Below are 5,674 nucleotides of genomic sequence, written 5' to 3'. Positions count from 1 at the left end.
GCGGATCGCGCTTTTTGCCAAGAGAGTCTCTATCTCTTGGGAAAGTGCGCTGTTTAGATGCATGGGCATATTCGTTTCCCTTACTCCTACAAAAGGAGGAGGGGGGACAGCGAACTGTAACGCGTAGCCCGCTCTGATTACAGTACTGAGCCATGGCGTCAGCTTGCACTTCCGAGTCCAAGCACAAAGGTTGAACGCGGACCTGGTTGAAAGCAGTGCAGACTGTACCACGGGCTTCTGAATCTGCAGAAGCCCGGCTCTTAAGTGGGGGCGGGGTCGAATTCGAACCAGCGACCTGGTGCTTATCTGTGATAGGCCGACGTAGAGTCCTGGCCGGCTTCGATTCTGAGCCGGCGAGGACTCCAATACTGCCTGAATGTCGGGGAAAAAGGCCCCTTTTGACTGAGAAATCACCAAGCGCTGATGCCAGCTTTGAGGCAGAGGGCAAGGGAAATGTTTGTGTAACAATAGGGGGAGTGTGCTTCGTGACTGTAAGGGCGAAACTCGCTCCCGAGTAGGCGCTAGTAAAGTCAGTGATACAGGAGGGGTGTCCGGTCCACTCGACCGGATCGCCTCTATGACACTCTCCCGCGGAGATTCAGGAACGCTTCTGGGCTTTCGATTGAGGCGGGTGAGCCCTGGGTGCAGCAGGGTTGAACGGCTTCGTCCAAGCCTTGCCGCTAGCAATAGTGGTAGCGTCTCTGCGGCCACCGGGCTGCTCCTCAATTGAGCGCCGGGCTGACGACACAGGAGTGCGGCGAGTCTTAGACCACGAACGGCGATCCTGGCGTCTTGCATCTGAAGCAAGAGGCAGGTGCTTCTGCAGAGTGAGTCTCTCCTCATCCAGTCGCTTAAACCTCGCTATCGCTTCGGTCACCGCTGGACCGAAGAGACCGTCGAGAGAGACTGGGGCATCGAGGAGGGGGACCTTGTCCGCTTCAGGGAGTGCCGAGTTCGCTAGCCATAAGTGCCGGAGAGAGGCTACACTCCAGCCCATAATCCGTCCAAAATCCTGTGCCAACCCCTGGGTGAGGTGCAGGATTGCGCCCGCGTTCTTCCTCAGCTCGGCAGAAACATCATCTGCGAGGGAGGAAGTAAGGGACTCGATCAAGTTCGTCTGTGCTATCGCTAGGATAGCAAGATTGTTCGTTGCATCGGCGCCTTGGGAACCGCAGATAAACGAACGTTCAGACAAGGCAGCTGATATCTGCCCAGACCGAGTGGGAAGGTTAGGCTTCCTTGCGCTCCACCTTGCTGTGGGGGCGAGGAGATGAGTAGCCAAGGAATCTTCGAGTCGCGGAACCCCCTCCGTCTGAAGCTTTTGTCGGCCTGACACCACCGTGAAAGGCGAAAAAGACACTACCGGGGCTTTCGTAGAGAAAGGCTTATCCCAGGTTAGCTGCACGTAGTGCTGCACAGACGGGCAGACGGGGGTCGGTTGCACACCGTGCCTCGGTGTGTCGCGCCTGTACACTGGAGCCACCAGCTGGTTTACAGGCGCTGCAGGAGGAGGGGGCCAGGGGAGCTCCGCTCTGGTCGCCGCCGCTTTCATCACGACCGGAAAGTCTTTCAACAGGGAGGGGTGGTGCTCCAACTCACCCGTCGCCGTTGGGATAGCGACAGAGCCGGAAGGCTCCAAACTGTCGTCTGGAAGCATCTCCTGGTCACTAGAGTGGAGAAGGAGGTCGTCGTCCTCGTCCCCAGAGCTGTTAGCGAGGGTTAGGAGCGCCTCTTCCAGATGGGCCGTGTCAGACGGAACCCTGCCATCGCGCAGGTTCGGTCTGTCCTCCTGAGAGTGCATGGCAAAAGGCTCCGGGAAGTCAGCCCAACTGGCGTCTTCGCGGTGCATGCTTGCCCGGCGCAGTAGCTCCTGCGCCCCGAGTGCAGCGCAGGCGGTGCAGCTCACCTTAGTTAAGGCCGCGAGAGCGTGGGTCTCGCCGAGACACATAACGCAAGCAGTGTGAGGGTCCGTACCCTCCACGGCTGCGTCGCACCCTTGGCACCGCTTCATGGCGAATCTTCGAGCTCGACGTCGTCTAGCGAGGGCCTTTGAGTCGGGAAAAAAAGCTCCTTCCTCACAGCGGCGCGTTTCTGCTCGCAGACGAAGAACTTCGGCGTGGTAGAAACGTAAGTCTCCAGCTAGGTTGCTAACCTTGCGCTGAAAATTTGAGAAGAAAGAATGACGGCCTGCGATGTCGCTTATATAGCCACCGTATGCAAATTCGGTCGCTAAAGCGCATCTTTGCCCTGATTGGCCATCAAGATGGCGTTGCGTAGATCGTTTTCAGTCTCGAGATTGGATAAAATCCAATTCCCATAGAGCTTAAAGTGAAGCTAATAAAGAAATAGAACTGGGAATTAAAGAGACCGCCAAAAAAATAGAAAATCACCTGTGACTTCCATGACAAACACCCAGCCATACAAATAATTACAATTCTGGGAGAAATAAAAAATGGAGTGGAGTCTCCCACACGACGTTGCCATTCTATCCCGGCAATAGTGAAGCTCATTGCAAAGATACATGGCAGAATGTACGCTTTTACGATAAATGGTTATCACCACACGCAGTGATAATATTCAAAGCACTAAACACGTGTTTTAACTGCGCGGTTTAATATCAGCCTATTTAGCAAAATGCGGTTCCCGTTCACTGATTATGTAATGAGCTGTAGCTCATTTGTGTGTAATTTTGTTTTGTTTTTAAATCATTGTAATTCACAAAAACAGCAATATACTTCTTTTTTAAACATTGAACTCACTCTCACAATTTTAGCAAGCTTTTTTGTCAGAATCTAGGCTCCTAAAAAGGTGAAGGTTATTTTCTTCATATAGCTTTAAACGTTAAATTCAGCTAATAGGATAGTAAGCAATCCCTAAGGACATTATATGTGGGCATCTTGAGATAAGAATAACTTAATTCATTTCAGCTAAAATCTGGTTAACATTTTGTGCATTTGGAGTGACCGTAATGTGGTGTTTTGGGTGTGTTTTTACTTTATATATATATATTTTTTTATTCTTGTCCTCCTTGCTTTGAGGTCTTATTCATTGTTCTCATGTGGTTCTCATGTACTGTATACTGACGTCCATCTAGGTTGAGCAACAATAAGCTATGGTCAGCGCTTGATTTTCCATGCTTGAAAGCAGAGCTCCTTGAGATTTTTATTTTGAAAACCTTGAGAATAAGAACTTTGTTGGGAGGCATCATTATCACACTTTCACATATGTTTTGACTCTGATGTACATGTATCTGCAGCTGGGAAATAAATAAAATTACACTGATTTAGATTAGACTTGCCTTTTTTGTATTTTTGTATTTTTATGTTTTTTCACTTTCATTGAATGCCTGACTGCTGTTTGGTTATACTCAGTTGTCTCTTTCACCATTACTAAACCTTGATATTATTTTAGCAGTTCAGCTTTCCCAGATTTCTTAACAAAAACCAAAGTATTGTACCCTTGGTGTATTAAGGTTATTGGTAATCATTTACTATTTATAACAGCACAGAGTATTTTCCTGAAATGTTCACAAGGTTAAGGAACACATTTCTCTTTCCATACTTCACCACCTGGACCCTCCCTCCCGCTCCAGTTCCTATTGACAGTCTGTGTGTGCACTAGTTTTGTATATACATACGAACTTATAAGGTGTGGAACTTACTTCACTGCTATAACTGGGCGCTGGCTATCACATTTACACATTGACAGTACGTTTTCAATGTGTTTCTGTGCATGTGTAGGCTATTTTTTTGTATCTAAACAGTCGTGTTAGTTGGAATGGTTGAACGCTAATGTTTAAGCGTATGTGCCTGATGCCGTTTAAGTGCGGTAAAGTTTAATATTCGATTTTCGGACTTAAACTATTAAGCTCTTCAACAAAACACTGTGCACAGTGCTCAAAATAACTGTTCGTTAATCAATGGAGCCCAGAGGACGCGGCGCAACACTTTTTTCATCGCAATTTTAATTCAACAATATATTTCGTCAATAGCTTCAAAATGACAATGGTAACACATTCCAGAACAACCGCGTTATGATGTGGGTGTAGGGTAGGGGCAGGGTGGAGGGCCAGTAGCGACTGAGGTTCGACCCTTGAAGGCGAACTCACAATAAAGAAAGTGGGAAACAACAATAAGACCTTCTCCCGGGACACAGGGAGGAACAGAAACTAACCCGTAGGCGGTAATGGAAAGAACAGAAATTAAGCCCAAAAAACGGCTGTAGAAAATAAAAACAACCCTCAGAAAACAGGGCGAATACACAAACCAGATATAGTGCTGGGAAGTGAGCACTGAGAAATAATAGTGAATTCCCCAAATAAAAGTACAACCTAGCAAAAACCGCTAGGCACAAAACAAAAACCCATGAGGCGCAGCTCAGGAAGAAAAACACAAACTAAAATACAATACCGGGGACAACGTCCCTCTACCACCGGCTCACACGAGCCCCAAACAAAAAGGAAGAAATGAAAACCTTTCAGGAAGGCGTCGGTGAACAAACACCACAACCGAGCGCCTTCCTTACCTAATTTTTTGGTAAATAACCAACACCGTACCTGACTCTACCAGAACAGAGTCTACCTGGTGTGTTACCGGCTTTGTGCACGTGCAAACGTTGAACACAAAAGCACTGAAGGGAGTCAGCACTGGCTTTAAATACTCTTGGGGAAGGCAATTCCCCAGGAGTTAATGAGGAACAGGTTCAAAAAAATCTTCTTTCATGTTGTCATTACGGGGTGTTGTGTGTAGAATTTTGAGGAAAAAAATGAATTTATTCCATTTTGGAATAAGGCTGTAACATAACAAAATGTGGGAAAAGTGAAGCGCTGCGAATACTTTCTAGATGCACTGTAAGTCTTTTCCTGGCATTGCTCTGAGCTTTGGTGTTTCATTTGGTGTAAAACATTTCATATGGAATGGTTTAACAAGTGAAGAAATATAAAAAATATGTGAATGATTAAATGCAAAGCAAAGGGTTTTGGCCACACTAGGAATTGACTTTTTTCTCCAAAAGAGACTATTTTTTATTTTCACAATAAATTGTTATCTGTTTACTTATTTTCATCTACATGAACCAATATTACATGAAATAAATACTTGAATAGTACTTGGTTTATGATTTATCTTCATTGTGTTAAGTGTATAATCATCACTGCACACTACTGTATTCATGACCTTCTACAGCACTACTTGTGTGTTACCCTTTCTCTATATTTGCTGTATGTACAGTGTTGTGCAAAAGTCTTATGCACTTGTAAAAAGAAGCATGTAAAGCGAAGATGCTTTCAGAATAATGAAATTAAAAGTTTCTAAATATTGAATGTATTATAAAGAGTAGTAAACAATTAAACTAAATCAATATTTATTTTGACCACCATTAACCTTTAAAACCCACATGAAATCTCTTAGGTAAACTGTCTTATCAGAAAATTGGCTGGTATGTTGTTTTGAGCAACCTCAGAACATTTAATCTTTTGGATAATTAATGTTTGTCTCAAATTTGTATTTTCTACTGTCAAACTAATGTAGAAAACAGTAAAATAAATAATACTTTTTTTTTTTTAATCTAGGCTTTTGCACACTACTGTATTTCATGGCAATAAAGCAAACTCAAGTTGAACTCAATATGGATTGGTCTTCAGCATTTTCCTTTGCTTTGATTCCTCACATCCTTA

This window comes from Conger conger, chromosome 17 (genome assembly GCF_963514075.1).
Source record: "Conger conger chromosome 17, fConCon1.1, whole genome shotgun sequence".
NCBI classification, from domain to species: domain Eukaryota; kingdom Metazoa; phylum Chordata; class Actinopteri; order Anguilliformes; family Congridae; genus Conger; species Conger conger.
Note: the sequence above shows the minus strand (reverse complement) of the source record.